Below are 17,435 nucleotides of genomic sequence, written 5' to 3'. Positions count from 1 at the left end.
TATGCAGCCTGTGATGTCAGACAGGGCTCTTTGCTTCGAGGAACCACATGCTTTGTTGAATGCTTTAATGTCACTAGAACATGATTCTTAATATGTTTTAAAAAGGGGGTATTGCATTTTCATTTTGCATGGAAGGTCTTGTGAATTATGTAAGTGGCCCTATATGTAGGTAATGACATGTTTGACAAATTATCCCAACATACCGATTTACTTAAATTGCATCTGCTTTCAGACAAAGTGAAAGCACTAAAAAAGTTGATGGTTGCAAATTTGGAATGTGTTATTAAACAAACATATGAATTTTATCCCATGTGCCATGTTCAAACAAAAGAAAGCAACACAACATATCTCTGGTTCTGAAAATGCGGAAGGCAATTGCAACTACTGAGCTAATTTTAAAGAATTCTGGAAGGATATCTAAATTACTGGTAAGGTAAAACCTCTGAGGGTGTCCCAGGAAGTAGTTGTAGCCGAGTAAGGTAAGGTAAGGTAAGGTAAGGTAAGGTAAAATGGAATAAATAAAATAAAATGGAATAAAATGAAAACAAAATAAAATAAAAATAAAAAAATAAAAAAGATCCAACTTAGTTTCAGGAAGAAAATGAGAAAATGCACAGAGAAGTGACAAGACATTCCCAGAACATATGCCAGCTCTACATGGGAAGACAATAAGAAAACAGATGGGAATAGAAAGTAAAAATTCACACCCATGTAAATCTAGACATCTTCTGGCTAGCAGAAGAGGATTCACCACAATAGGCTAAGTCTCTGAGGACACATCAGCCAAAATGGAGGAGGAAAACCTTCCAGATCTGCTAGGGTTTTGCCAACACTATTCAGCCATTAGTGTGTGGTATGACAAAATGCCAGCTAATTCTGTGCGGGTCCCAGCAGAGATGTGCATGGTAGCATGAGGTCTCTTATAAAATTTCTGCTTCAGGGTCACCTGGGTGACTCGGTCGGTTAAGCGTCCGACTTCGGCTCAGGTCATGATCTCACGGTTCGTGAGTTCGAGCCCTGTGTTGGGCTCTGTGCTGACAGCTCAGAGCCTGGAGCCTGTTTCAGATTCTGTGTCTCCCTCTCCCTCTGCTCCTCCCCTGTTCATGCTCTGTCTCTCTCTGTCTCAAAAATAAATAAACGTTAAAAAAAATTTAAAAAAATAAAATTTCTGCTTCACTGTATAAGGGCCATAACATACAGAGAAGGGAATGTCTATTCCATTCAGTAACATATTCCTTATTAGCACTTTTTAGAATAGGGACGTAACCTTCCAGATACATCAATAAATTTTTCTACGATAATTAATCCAAACCCTGTTCCTTTCTGCCTTCCTAAATGGTTTCAATATGTCTATGATAAAATGATGGCACTGTGTTGTTAATTCCCTAGACAATCGAAAACTTGAGTGTTTTAGGTTAAGATACCATTCTGACAGAGAGCTATTGGCAATGCTAAGATTATAATAGTCTTTTTTTGTTGTTTTATTGAGCTCACATGTGTGTGTTCCTGTGTAGAAACTTCCTGAAATCATACAAAGGCAATACAATATACAATACCAAGGCATTGCATATATTGAATGGAATTTGACAAGATTAAGCATTTCTTTCACTGTATCACCATGAAGACACGCATTTATTTTGGTGGTAGGGGAGGTGGTGGTGCTGAAGGCATACATTTAATCACAAAAATTCTGTAAGCTAACTTCATGTAATAGTCTACTTTAAAAATATAAATAGTTGCTAAAAATTCTAAATGGATTATCAGAAAATTGATTAGCTTTTATTGCTTTCTCATCCAAGGAATACAGATATTCCCTTAAGTGTCTAAAGCAATTTTACTTTCCCCTCACCAGGTATTGATTTGTAGATTTTTAATTGGATGATGCTGCAGAAGTATTGTTTGATTATTTATTAGTAAGCATAACTTCAACAAGAAATATACAGAATAATGCCTCTTCAGTGTAAGCTATAATAAAATTATAATGTGAGAAGCATCACATCGCCTGTTTCTGAATCAGGAAACCCATAATTCAGGAATCCAGAGTATCTGAAACTTATTTTTCTTTCATCGTTCAGCAAACATGTATGCCAGATGGGAAGACCATAGATAAACAAATTCTGCATTTTATTAATCTCTGTATCACTAGCTAAGGGCACAGTGACTAACATGTAGGAAGCATGCAATAATGTGCTTTATACTGGAGCAAATGGTTTGGAATACTGGTCTCCACAGAGTGAATCGTATGTATTTAATGAGCATACACTATGTGCTGGTGTTCTAGGTATTTCATTTCAGCTGTTGGTACAGTATTAAGCAAGTGATAGTTTTTGAAATCGTAGTTACCTCAACTATAGAATAGAAATAATTCTCCTCCCTTTGGAAAATATAATTTGCCCCCCCCCCAGTGTCACTGAGATATAATTAACGTACAACATTGTAAAAATTAAAGATGCACAATGTGTTGATTTGAACCATTTATGTATGGAAAAATGATTACCACATTAGACAATAACTCCATCACTTCATAAGTAACTAAGATTTTTTTGTGTGGTAAAAACATTTAAGATATAGCATATTATCAACGTTGAACTATGTAATACAGTATTATTAACTATAGTCACCATGGTGAACATTAGATTCCCAGAACTTGTCTTACAGAAGTTTGTTCTCTTTGACAGGGTACAAACTCCCCATTTCACTAACCCCCAGCCCCTGGTAACCATCGTTTGAATATCTGTTTATATGAGTTCAGCTTTTTTTGAGATTCCACATATACATGATATCATACGGGTGTTTGCCTTTTGCTATGTGATGTTTCATTTCATATATTGCCCTCATTGTCCACCCATGTTGTTGGAAATGGCAGTATTTTCTTTATTCTCATCATTGAATAATATTCTGTTGAATTAGTTGTGTTTGTGCGTGTTTCTGTGTATGTGTGTGTGTTTCATATATATATGTATATATAAATGTGTGTGTATATAAATATATATATATATATATATATATATATATATATATATATGTATGTATATATATCACATCTTTATTCATCTGTTGATGAACACTTAGGTTGTTTCCATATCTTGGCTATTGCACATGACACAGCAATGAACATGGGACTGCAGATACATCTTCAAGATTCCATTTTCATTTCCTTTGCATATATACCCACAAGTGGTAATGCTGGATTATACATATGGTAGTTCTCTGTTTAACTTTTTTGGGAACCACAATACTGTTTTTCATGGGTTCCTTTTTCTCTACATCCTCATTAACACTTGTTATCTGTTGTCTTTCCTTCTTTTTTTAAAGTTTATTTATTTTGAGAGAGAGTGTGTAGTGCAAGTAGGGAGGGGCAGAGAGAGAGGGAGAGAGAATTCCAAGCAGTGCAGAGCCTAATGTGGGGCTCAAACTCATGAACTGGGAGATCATGATCTGAAGTCGGAAACTTAACTGACTGAGCCACCCAGGCGCCCCATCTCTTGTCTTTTAGGTGAGAGCCATTCTGAAAGGGGTGAAGTAGCACTTCATTGTGGTTTTAATTTGCATCTCCCTAATTATTAGTGATGTTGAGCACCTGCTCATGTACCTGTTGGCCATTTGTATGTTTTCTTTAGAAAAACTGCTGAGTAGGTGTTTCCTGCCAATTGTTATCAATTGTTTTTGGCAATTGAGTTGTATGAGCTCTTTATATGTCTCAAATAATAACCCCTTATCAAGTACATGGTTTGCAAATATTTTCTCCCATTCTATAGTCTGTTCATTAATTTAATTTTTATTGCTTCTATCACTGTCCAGAAGCTTTTCAGTTTGCTATGGTCCCACTTATTAATGTTTACTTTTGTTGCTTGCACTTTTGGTGTCCTATCCAAAAAAATCATTGCCAAGACCAGTGTCAGGGAGCTTTTCCCTATCTTTTCTTTTATGAGGTTTACATTTTCAAGTTTTATGTTTAAGTCTTTAATCCATTTCAGGCGAACTTTTGTGAGTAATATAAGATACAGTTCCAATTTCATTGTCTGCATGCAGTTACCCAGTTTTCCCAGAACTATTTATTGAATGCACTTTCCTGTTGCCATTGATTACTCTTTCTTGGCTCCCTTGTCAAGTACTAGTTGGCTGAACATGTGGGGATTTATTTCTGGGCTCTTGATTCTGTTCCTTGGGTCTAAATGTCTATGTTTATGCCAGTACCATGCTGATTTGATTACCACAGCTTTATAGTATACTTTGATGTGAAGAAGTAAAATATTTCCCACTTTGCTCTTTTTTTCTGAAAGCTGCTTTGGCTTTTTAGGGTCTTTTGTGGTTCCATACAAACTTTAGGATTGATTTTTCTATTTCTTTGGAAAATGCCATTGGAATATTAACAGGGATTATATTGAATCTAATGATAGCTTTGGGTAGTATAGATATTTTAACAATATTGATTCTATTCATGAACACAGGATATCTTTCCAATTGTATGTATTTAATTTCTTTCCCCAGAATTGTAGCTTTCAGTGTACAGATAGATCTCTTACCCCCTTGTTTAAATTTATTTCAAAATATTTTGGAGCGCCTGGGTGGCTCAGTCGGTTGGGCAGCTGACTTCGGCTCAGGTCATGATCTCACGGTCCGTGAGTTCGAGCCCCGCGTCCGGCTCTGTGCTGACAGCTCAGAGCCTTGAGCCTGTTTCGGATTCTGTGTCTCCCTCTCTCTGACCTTCCCCTGTTCATGCTCTGTCTCTCCCTGTCTCAAAAATAAACCAAACGTTAAAAAAAAATTTAAAAAAATAAATTTATTTCAAAATATTTTATTGTTTTTGATGCTATTGTGAATGGGCTAAATTTCTTTTTTTTTCTTTCTTTTTTTTTTTTTTTTTTTTTTTTTTTAGTGTTTATTTATTTTTGACACGGAGACAGAGCCTGAGAGGGGGAGGGACAGAGAGAGATGGAGACATAGAATCTGAAGCAGGCTTCAGGTTCCGAGCTGTCAGCACAGAGCCCGACACAGGGCTTGAACTCACCAACCCGCGAGATCATGACCTGAGCCGAAGTCGGATGCTTAACCGACTGAGCCACCCAGGCACCCTTAAAAACTTTTTTCTTTATATTTTATTGTAATGTAGAGAAGTGCAACTTATTTTAGTATGTGGATTTTGTATCCTCCAACTCCAGGGAGTTCATTGAGTAGTTCTGACAGTTTTAATGTTGGAGTTTAGGATTTTTGATAAAAGATTATATTGTTTGCAAAAAAGGATAAATTTACTTCTCCCTTTTTGACTTGGATGCCTTTTTCTATTTCCTGCCTGATTGTTCTGGACAGCACTTTGAGTATTGTGTTGAATAGCAGTGGTAAAAGGGGGCACATTGTCTTGTTCCTCATCGTAGAGGCAAAGCTTTTAATGTTTTCACCAGTGAGTATGATATTAATGGTGAGATTGTCATATGTGGCCTTATTTTGAAGAATGTTCCTACTACATTCAATGTGTTGAGTGTTTTTATACTAAAAGGATGTTGTATTTGGTCAAAGGCTCTTTCTGAATTTATTGAGATGATCACATGATTTTTATCTTTCATTGTATTAATATGGTTTCTCATATTTATTGATTTATACATGTTGAATCATCCTTGCATTCCTGGAAAAAAAATGGTTCATGATGTGGTATGATCGTTTTCATGTGTTGTTGATTTCATTTTGCTGGAATCTTGTTGAGAACTTTTCTATCTACGTTCATCAGAAATATTGTTTTATGGTTTTCTTATAATTTCCTTATCTGGCTTTGGTGTCAGGATATTACTGGCCTCATAAAAAGCATTTAGGAGTGTACTCTCTTCTTCAGCTTTTTGAAATAGGTGGAAAAGGATTGGCATGCACTTCTTATGGTTTGGGATTATTTCTTCTTCAAATGTTTGGTCAAATTCACCGGTGGAACCATCTGGTCCTAGGCTTTCTTTCGCTGGGAGGTTTTGTTTCCTGATTAAATCTCCTTGTTCATTATTAGTGTGTTCAGATTTTCTTTATTTTTTTAAAAAACTTTTTTTTAATGTTTATTTATTTTTGAGACAGAGAGAGACAGAGCATGAATGGGGGAGGGTCAGAGAGAGAGGGAGACACAGAATCTGAAGCAGGCTCCAGGCTCTGAGCTGTCAGCGCAGAGCCCGAGGCGGGGCTTGAACTCACGGACCGTGAGATCATGACCTGAGCCGAAGTTGGACGCTTAACCAACTGAGCCACCCAGGTGCCCCTAGATTTTCTATATCATCATGATTCCATCTTGAAAGGTTATATGTTGCTAGGAATTTATCCATTTCTTCAAGATTGCTCAATTTGTTGGCATATGTTGGTTCATAGCAGTCTCTCATGATCCTTTGTATTTCTGTAATAGTAGTTATAATACCTTTGTTTCATTGCTGATTTTACTTGTCCTCTCTTTTTTTCTTGGTTAGTTTAGGTAAAGTTTTGTTGATTTTTAAAATATTTTTTTCGAGAAACTAACTTTTAGTTTTGATGATCTTTTCTACTGTGTGGTTTTTGTTTTCTGTTGGTTTGTTTTTTGGTTTTGCTTTTTTATTTTTTTTTATTTTTTGCTCTTTATTTCATTTATTCATGCTCTGATGTTTGTTTGTTTGTTTGTTGTTTGTTTTTGCTAACACTTGGCTTAGTTCTTTTTTTAGTTCCTTGAGGTGTAAAATTTGGTTGAGTTGTTTTGGTTTTCTCAATGTGAACACATATCACTATAAACTTCCCTCTTAGCACTGCTTTTGCTCCAACCCTAAATTTGGTATGTTGAGTTTCCCATTTGTTGTTTCAAGATATTTTGTGATGTATTCTTTGGCCTATTGGTTGTTCTGGATTGTGTCATTCCTTTTCCATGTATTGACGTATTTTCCAGCTTTCCTCCTGTTCCTGATTTTTAGTTTCACATCATTGAGATTTATAAAAGAAACTGGGTATGATTTCATTCTTTTTACATTTGCTAAGACTCTTTTTGTGATATATATGACCTATCCTGGAAAATATTTCATGTGTGCTTGAAAAAAATGTGTGCTTGGCTGCTTTTGGATGGGAGGTTTTGTGCATGTCTCTAATTTCCATTTGGTCTAAACTACAGTTAAAATGCAGTGTTTCCTTATTGATTTTCTGTCTGTATGATGCATTGTTTAAAGTGGGGTATTGAAGTTCTCTACTATTATTATGTTGCTGTCTATTTCTCCTTTCAGATCTGTTAGTATATGCTTAACATAGTTGGTTGTTCTGATGCTGGCTACATATGTATTTATCATTGTGCTTTTGATGAATTTCCCCTTTATCATTACATCATGATCTTTTATTGTCTCTTGTTATTGTTTATGGCTTAAAATATCTTATATAACATATAAAATATTCATATAATAGACTTTATATATGTATAAGTATAGCTATCTCTGTTCTCTTTTGGTTGTCACTTACATGGAAGTATCTTTTGTCCATCTTACAAATATGACAGTCTCTTTTATGTTCATAACAACTTCGGTTGCATGGAAAAGCTCTACCCTTTTACTCCTCCTTTTATGTTTTTGATGTCATAGTTTAGGTTGTCATCTTGTGTATTTACTAACATATTAGTGTAGTTATAGTTATGTTGTAATACTTTTGTCCTTTAATCTTTATGTTAAAGTGTTTAATACTCCACATTATAGTATTAACATTTTTAATTGAGTACATACTAACTTTACCATTGTGTTTTATATTTTTATATGATTTCATGTTACTAATTAGTGTTCTTTTATTTTTCCCTGAAGAACTCCTTTGAGCATTTTTTCGTAATATAGGTATAGTGGTTACAAATTTCCAGAAGTTGTGTTTGTCTTGGAAATTCTTTAACTCTCTTTCATTCCTGAAATAAAGCTTTGCTGAGTGAAAGATTCTTGATTGGCATTTTTTTTTCTTTTAGTGCTTTAAATATGCCATCCTAAACTCTCCTAGCTTGTAACAGCTCATTTGGAAGAGTATGTGACTCTTGATCTTGGGGTTGTAAGTTTAAGTTCAAGCCCCACATTGGGTGTTAGAGATCACTCAAATAACAAATCAATAAACTAACTAAATAACTTAAAAAAACCTCTGTTAACAGCATTATGGGAGTTGTCTTATAAGTTAAAAACTTTTGTTTCTATAGTTAATTTTAAGATTCTCTTTTTGTCTTTGATTTTTGACATCTACCTATGCCTTGCAGAGGACGTCTTTGAGTTGATTGGGTTTTTTTGTTTTGTTTTGTTTTGTTTTTTTGCTTTGCTTTGTTTTGTTTTTGGTGACTCATGAGCTTCATGATCTTAGATATCCAAGTCTCTCCCCAGAATGGGAAGTTCTCAGCCATCATTTTTTTAAATTACTTTTTACCTTGAGAAATGTCATGAGCTCATTTAGCATATATATGGAAACAAAGTGGAAACTTCAGACAATTATTAGGGGAAATCTTTTGCTGTGAGAATTCCTTTGGCTTTAACTAAGCGAATGCCATTTCTCTCAGTAAAGGAAAAAATAACTTTCTTTGCCTTTGCCACCATTATCTCTCAATTATTTTCTTTAATTTTTTATTTTCACTTTTAAAATTTGAGTACAGGTGACATTATTTTAACTTAGTTTCAGGTGCACCACATAGTAATTTGACACCTCTATACATTATGCTAGGCTCACCACAAATGTAACTACCACCTGTCACCATGCAACTTTAAAACCCCACTGACCATATTCCCTACAGTATACCTTTTATTCTCATGACTTACTCATTTAATGTCTAGAAGCCTGTACCTCCTACTTCCCTTCACCCATTTTGCCCAGATCCTCATACCCTTCCCTCTGGAACCATATGTTTGTTCTATTTATAGGTATGATTCTGCTTTTTGTTTGTTTATTCATTTATGTTTTAGATTCTTCATATGAGTTAAATCATATGGCATTTGTCTTTCTCAGTCTGATAAGTCTTCACCTAGCATAATAATCTCTAGGTCCATCCATGTTCTCCCAAATAGCATTATCACACTTTTTATCACCACATAATATTCCATTACACACACACACACACTCATATGTACATAGATCACATCTTCCTTATCCATTTGTCTATCAGTGGGCATTTATGTTGCTTCCGTATCTTGGCTCTTTAGCATAACTCCTTCTAGGTCCATCCATGTTGTTACAAATAGCACAATCTCATCCTTTTTTTTTTTTTTATGTCAGCTGTCAGTTTTTTTATTTTTTTTTAAGAGAGACAGAATGTGAGTCAGGGAGAGCAACAGAGGGAGAGAGAGTGAATCTTAACCAGGGTCCATGCTCAGTGTAGAGCCTGTCATTGGGCTCAGTCTCATGACCCTGGGATCATGACCTGAGCTGAAATCAAGATTGGGCACTCAACTGACTGAGTCACCCAGGTGTGCCAGCCATCATTTCTTTAAAAACCTCTCTGCCCACTTCTTCTTATCTTCTTCTGGAACTCCACTGGTACACAAAGTTTTTCTTTTAATTATTTCCCATAAATAAGGTAGGCTTTCCTCATCTTTGTCATTCATTTTTTTCTTCCAACTACATAATTTTAAAGTCCTATCTTCAATTTCATAGGTACTTTTGATTGATATGCTTCATCATTTCTTTTGTTGATGCTCTTTCTTTGCATTTTTCATCTCATTTATTGTTTCCCTCAGGTGCAGAATTTGTTTGGTTCTTTTCTACAATTTCTATTTCTTTGTTAAACTCACTTTGTTCTTATATTGTTTTCTTGCTTTTGTTGAATTGCCCTTCCATATTTTGTTGTAGCTCATTGAGCTTTTTTAAAACAGCTGTTTTGAATTTTTTTTTTTTTTTCAGTTTGGTAAATCAAACATCTCCATGTGTTTTTGTGTGGTAACTAGAGTTTATTGTGATCCCTTGATAGTATCATGTTACCTTGATTTTTTCATGTTCCTTGATGTGTTTTGCATATTGCCTTCACATGAGGTAGTAGTCACCTCCTATCGACTTTACTAATTGCCTTTGGGGGAGAAATGCCTTCTGTCTGCCCTGCTACAGATTGAGGCCTTCTCAGACCTTCTGTCAGTACAGCTGCCTTATACATACTGTTCCTTTGTGTGGTATAATTCTTAAGCTTGTATACCTTCTCTTTAACCTCTAATGCACAGGCTTGGAGCTGCTAGTCTGTCTTTTGCTTTCCCAAAGATGACACTAACACTTAAGTTTATGGTCTTCTTCCAGCCTGAAGATCTGTCCAGATTTTACATGGACTCACTAGCTGCCTGCCAAAGTCTTCTCTTAGCACTACCATTGGAAGAATGCACAACAAGCCAGCTGCAGGGTAGGCTGCACTTGGGTGCAGGTTTTGGAGCACCAGGGGTACACATCGACCAGTTGTGAGGATCCATGGGTGAGGCATTCTGTGTGACTCATGGGCAGGATTCTTGATGGAATGAGTGACACAGTAAATAGTGTCCACATCACATTAATGTCCCCTCAGTGTCTTGTCTTCTCCATTCCCCATCATTCTCCCCACATGGGCCACTTAGCTTGTGATTCAGTACTCCGGATAGGGCAAGAAAGAAACGTCTCCTTTGGCAGCATCTAGGACACTCACTGGCTTTCATTTTCCCCTCACAGAAGAAATCCTGGCCAAGGAAATCTCGCCTGGCCCTAAGCTATGTGACCTTGCGGAGAGGGATGACTCAGGAAGAGTCAACCTGTTCTCTTTCTCACTCTGACACATTCATTTATATTTATAATATTTATGTTTATATTTATATTTATATATGTTATTTGTCTAACAAGAGTACTGGAACTTCTTCTCTGGAAACCTGAATTTCCACAATGGTTGTCTTGTCTGGGTGATTGTTTAAATCCATGTTCTCTAACGGCTTATACATCATAGCTTAGATTGGGTAATGTTGGTTCGTGGGCTACTAGAGGGTCCCTAGCTGTGACAGACTCCTCTCTGCCAATTTCCTGATGCATGGGGGAGCAAGACTCTTCCCAGTTGCCTTGACATATGATGCTAGGTCCCGTAGCTCCCTCAAAGGCAATTTTGTTTCAGTATGGATGCTGAACTTTTTGTTTTCAAGAGACGGGGCAGAATAAGTGGTATATTTTGCTGCCACAATGCTGATATCATTTATTTGTTTGTTTGTTTATTTATTTATTAAAAAGATGTTTATTTATTTTGAGAGAAAGAGAAAAGAGTGTAGGCACATGGACGGGAGGGGCAGAGAGACAGGGTCACAGAATCCCAAGCGCAGAACCCAATGTGGGGCCCTCAGGAACCATGAGATCATGACCTGAGCCAAAATCAAGAGTCAGACACATAACCCACTGAGTCACCCAGGCACCCCTGGTATCATTCTGAAAAGGTTTTTTGAGAGTTAAAGACTTCATTGGTTAAGAAAATAATTATTGTGTTAAGTATTATAAAATTGGTTATTTTAATGAAAAAAATACATTCTTTCACTTTGCAGCAGTAATCGTAACACTTTAATCAATATAGAACTCAGGGTGCTTTGAGACCAGTTCATCAGATTTACTCCTTAGAGTTGCTAAAGTCTGAGTTTGATTTTAATTCTTGAATTTCCTAATCACCCATCTTATAAATCCCTTAAGTAGTTAATTTTGAAATATCACAGTCTCTTATCTTAGTGTAATACCTGAAAAAGATTATTGGGGATACTGTATTTTCTCACAAAATATATACACACATATTAAATGCCCTCATTCAGTCTTAAAATTGCTTCTTTAAAGCTTAATTATATTTCATAACATAGTTTGTCTAAATTGTTTTTAAATTGTTCCAGGTCATTTTCCAGCTAGTGTTTTTTTTTTTTTTAATGGAACACAACTAAGGTATATTCTCCATGAAAAGCATCATTTCCTTTATTTCAGTTCTCTTTTGTTGTGCACATTTGGAATCTTAACTGTATTCATGTTTCGTTGGCCCTAACAACATGAATTTAATTCTATATTGTAGGCCTCTGTTATTAAATTAAAGGGAATCATAAAATGTATTATTTTCATTTAGACTGTGAGAAAAATAGTCATCTTTGCATCATGGCCTTGATTTATTCCTCCTTTGCTTGTTTTTATATTACTATACTTTATTTTTTAGAACAGCTTTATAGTTACAGAAAAAAAAAGAGCAGATAATAGGTTTCCTATAAACCCCCTCACAGTGTTTACTATTATTAATATCTTACACTGGTATCTTACATTTGTAACAACGAACAAATATTGATAAATTATTATTTACTAAAGTCTATTGTTGTTTGAATTTTCCTTAATTTACCACTAATTATACCCAATGCCATCCTTTATTCCAGGACTCTATCCATGTTATATTAAAATTAGTTGTCATTTCCCCTCAGATTTGTCTTGAGCGTGACAGTTTTTCAGGTTTTCCTTGTTTTTGATGACGTTGACAGTTTTGAGGAGTGTTGGTCAAGTTATGTTGTAGAATACCCTTTTAGTGGAATCTGTTCAAAGCTTTTTCATGGTTAGACTGAGAAAATAGGTTTTGGGGAGCAAGACCACAGAGGCAAAGTGCCATTTGCATCACATCATATCAAAGGTGCAAACTGTGAGCATGATTTATGACTGCTGAGATTTACCTTGATCAGCTGGCTAAAGTGGTACTTGGCACAGTGCTCCACTATAAAGTTGAACTTGTGTCTCCTCCCTTCCATACTATGCTCTTTGGAAGAAGGTTACATTTAGGACAGAGGATCTATATAATTTATTAGTAATTCTTCTGTATGGACATTTTTTCTTTGCTCATTAATCATTTAAACTTTTATATAAGTTAGTATGGACTCCTATTTATTTTATATTGAAGATTATGATGCCTACTTTATTGCTCAAGTTTTTCTGTACGTGGCTCCCATGCCCCTTTAACATACCTTATTTTTGTATGTGTCTGAATGTGTCTTTGAGCCCTTTGTTATTTTATCACATTAGAAGATGCTCCAGGTTCATGTTGAGTATGTCTACCCCTAGCCCTAGAGTCAACCAGTTCTCCAAGGATCTCTGGTTCTTTTTACTAGAGAATCGTATCATAAATCAGGCTCTGGGCACCAGATTTGCTCGTTGCTTGAGGTGTCATCATTTTAAGCCCTCTCAGCTCAGCTGATGTAACAAAGACAGATATGTGTGTATATTAACTCATGTATATACATAAGCAGTGAACATTCCTACATGTCAAACCATCCATGTCTATATTAAGTTAAGCATCAAGTATTAATGATATTCTCGACTGTAATACATTACCACATGAATATCCTAGCCTCCTCTCTTAGAGTTTTCCTTTATGTTCTACATCACTTGTCTGTCCTTGAATGTTATCTACTTTTTCCATTAGAAATCTTAACATATTAATCATAGTTACCTTAAATTCCCTATCTGATAATTCCGAAATTGATGAGTCAGCTTCTGATGCTTGTTTTGTCTCTTCATTCTGCGGTTCATATTTTTTTTTTTTTATCATGCCTTATAACTTTCTGGTGGAAAGGCAGGCATGATCTATTAGGTAATAAAAACTGACACATAAGCACCTATGTGAGGTTTTATGTTAAACTTGCTGGGACTTTGGCTCTGTTGAATGTTTGCTTTAGCTATAGGTACCAGTGACTTCAGATTCCTCCAGTATCCTTGTTTATCCCTGTTGTGTTTGGGTTCCCTAGAACCAAATCTTAAACAGATTATATCTTACAGCTATTTCACATATAGTCCATAGTTACTATAGGAGTCCTGTTGTGTTATGGAACCTGTGGGGGAAGGGAAGCAGTCCATAATGTGATCACTAAATCTCACTTTTTTAGTGGGGCCTTGAATTCCAGGTCTGTGGCCTTCAGAAGTGTTTCTCAGCTCCTCTCCCTCACCCCCATTTACATGAGACATGTAAACTAGAAGCTTGAGTTGACTAATTACTCTTCATCCAAGTTGGATAAGGTTCTGGTAAAGTCTTTGCTTAGTGAATAGACCTTTGTTATGGAGAACGATCTAGGCATATTTCACAATGGTTATTTTTGCTTCTTCTTGCCAGAAGCACAAAGTGGTTTTTCTTGGCTCTTTACCTTAGGAACCTGGTGGAGTTTCTGCAGGTAAAACCCATGAAAGTGTGGGGCCTACAAATTCTGACCTGGCACAGAAGCTGCTGGATTCATGTACTTGTCAACAAACTTGGTGAATTGCAGGGGCCTGAGTTTGAAAGAGAACAGCTCCTCAATCTAATTTGTGCTCCTTTGAATTTGAGCTGAGGGACGAGCAGTGTGAGTGGATTTTACCCGAGCTCAAAGACTCTATCAGGATCCACAGGTCACAGGATTAGAATGTTTGTCAGTGTCTGTATCTGCACATACTGTGCATTTCCAACCACGAGGCCCTAACAGTTAGGTGCATGAGGCGACTTACTGAGTTAAATAATGCAGAGGTAGTCAGTTTCATTCCTGAGCACTGCTCCCCTGGAATTTCATAGTGGAAGGGAAGTTATAAGGAGACAACTTCTTTCCCATAGTGTAGGTACCTTTTGGTAAGGATAAATGGAATATTGGTGGTCATACAGGCATCCTTCTTTTGGCTTGATAACTTATAGATGTATTCCAGAGTTCCAGGGAAGCTCCATCTGATAGGAAAGTGATACTAATTACATGGGAAAAAGAGGAGATAAGAGTTCCTATGAATGGGGTATTTGGGAGAGCTTAAGGGAGAAAGTTCCTAAAGATAGTCTTAAAGATTGAGAAACTCTGGAGCAATTACAAGCTATGAGAGAATTGGAGATGAGAGACCAGGGAGGTTTTATAACATATTTTCCTGCTGTTGATCTGGAGGCCTTTGAACACAGCAACACATGCAGAGTGGTCTACATGGGCATCTGACCTATATTTGACTTCTAAAAAAAAAAAAAAAGTAGAGGATCAAAAAGTTTTTGCTTCCATGTGGCATAGTAGAATAAATAAGCAAAATAAAAGTGTGTCCTGTAAAATATTTTGATGCAGAATGTATCAAAAGATATGCTTTAAGAACACCTGGAACTCTTATAAGGATACTAAGATATCCATATATTTTCATAGTAATTTTAAATGTTAAAAATGGATGGAAAAATGTTGTGAATAATACACTTTTCCATGAAGTATTCATAATGATTCCGTGATCAGTCACTTGAAGGAACATCATGGTCCATTTTTTGCTATGGAAAATTATGTTAAAGTTGTATTGCAACTAGCTTTTTAGTCAAATGTACTGATTTCTTGATATGAAAATGATGTAAAATGTGAATAACTAAACACTAAGATTCATTTCTTATAGATCTAAATATTCACGTAACCTTTAGACATGACTTTGCTAAGTTATTGTATCTTGAACTTTAAAAACTTTCTGTCTTAAGAACAAGACTGATATTATAAGAAGATCCCAATGTTTGTCAATAAACTGCAGACCCTGAAAGAGAGGAAATGTTCACCGTTTGACTTATTAGAGACCTAAACATCTCCTTTTTAAAAATCTGGTGTCTTCATGTGGTGCCAAGTTGACTAGATCTTCATTCTATGTTTGTAAAACTTCATCTTTCAAAGTTATAAACAATTTTTACCTTTAGGGCAGAGAATTAAGTTGTTAGATTCTTTTAGGGGCATACTCTGTTTCTCAGGACGAGAAAGGCTGTGGTTAGATTTTCAATTTTGTAGTGGTTGACCTTAGTTTTGAAGTTATGAATTAAGTGTCTGCCCGTTGATTTTAATGGTGTCGTGGAGGGCAATAAAAGGGACTTGTCACTGCAATCAAAGCCAGTTGGACCTAGGGACACCACGTGCTTCAAATGATGAAAGAGTTGTGAGATGTGGGTGTAATCACCCATGACATTTGGAAGCTATCAGAGAGCTCCCTGGAAAATCAGCCCTGTAGAAACTCTGAAGTTGGGCATACTTGGCTCTTTGAATAGCTGCCTCTAATATTATTTGGAGAAGGTATCCCAGAGCAGAGCCATGTTCCCTCCCTCATATAAAAGAATTGGCAGAAACCATCTGCAGAGGACAATTGTATTCAGCAGAACCAGTGGGTCGTTAGCTAAGAACACGGCTTAGATGACACCATGGAACCTGGGGCTAAGAGTGACCTGCCGAAGAGTCAAGTTGCTTGCCTAACACCAGTCTATAGGGTTTGCTTACCTTTATGCATGTGATGTTTACTGGTCACTAGCTTTACCATCTTGACCACTAATGGCTGTCATCCACAGCTCACAGCAGTGCACTGTGAACCCAAAGCCTAGAGAAACTTCCAATCCTAAGTGTTTCATGGAGACATTTGAGGCTGCGAGTTTTTTTCTGTATTTTCCCCTCTCTTCACTGGCAAACTAACAGGCTATTTCCCAAATGATTGCTCTGTTCATTATTGTTACTGAAATATCATAAGCAACAACACCTTGTAGCCCCCTGTTGTACTTATGTGCTGATCAAGGCTACTGTTTTTCCACACTCTCACCATGTCTGCCAGTCCAAAGTGTGGGGCCTTGGAAAAGTTGTTTGAATTCAGGGAAACCAACCACGTGGGGTTATTATAAGGCTCATAAGAGACAACACCACTTCCTTTCATCTTGCCAGGCCCACTCATATCAAATATCACCCTCTCCCTTTGAATTCTACCAATTGTTTTGCCTATGTGTAAAGTTTATTGCGTTCCCTTTGAATTCTCCTAGTACTTTTAAAAACCACCATAATTTGTCATTATTTTTATTTTATTTTTTTTTAATGTTTATTTATTTTTGAGACAGAGAGAAAGAGAGAAAGAGTGCACATGCGAGGGGGGTAGGGGCAGAGAGAGAGGGAGACATAGAATCTGAAGCAGGCTCCAGGCTCCGTCTGAGCTGTCAGCACAGAGCCCGATGCAGGGCTTAAACTCACGAACTGGCAGATCATGACCCGAGCTGAAATCAAGAGCTGGATGCTTAACCAACTGAGCCATCCAGGTGCTCCATAGTTTGTCATTCTTAATTATTAACTTATCGATCCTTTTCAAATAACTGTGTATTTTTTTTAAGAGAATGAACATAACTTTTTCATCAAACAATACAAGAGCAAAAGTATAAAGAAAATAGCACTTTTACTTCCATCAATCATTCAAATAGTTGTTTTATGTACATGCATATTAAACCATGTATTAAGTGTAATTCCATCATAACTGGAAACAATGTTGTTTTTGCATGTTTATATATGAATGATTTTATTTCATCTTTACAATAGAAGTTTTTCTCTACATTGGGCAAACAACATTTTTTTTAAGTTTATTTATTTTTGAAAGAGAGAGAGAGAGAGAGAGAGAGAGAGCAGGCATGAGTGGAGGGAGGGGCAGAGAGAGAGAGCCAGAGCCAGAGACAGAGACAGAGTATCCCAAGCAGGCTTCATGCTGTCAACACAGAGCCTGACATGGTTGCTCGAACTCATGAACTGTGAGAT

The 17,435-nt window shown here is 36.4% G+C and overlaps 1 long non-coding RNA gene across 1 annotated transcript in view; it reads left to right on the top strand.

The window, feature by feature from the left end:
- Positions 1-17,435, top strand: part of LOC132681638 (uncharacterized) — a 268,369-nt gene that overhangs the window by 72,034 nt on the left and 178,900 nt on the right. The window lies entirely within an intron of this gene.

The sequence above is a fragment of the Panthera onca genome, chromosome A1 (assembly GCF_046562875.1).
Source record: "Panthera onca isolate mPanOnc1 chromosome A1, mPanOnc1 haplotype 2, whole genome shotgun sequence".
Classification (NCBI taxonomy): Eukaryota; Metazoa; Chordata; class Mammalia; order Carnivora; family Felidae; genus Panthera; species Panthera onca.
This window is presented reverse-complemented; position numbering and strand designations above follow the sequence as displayed.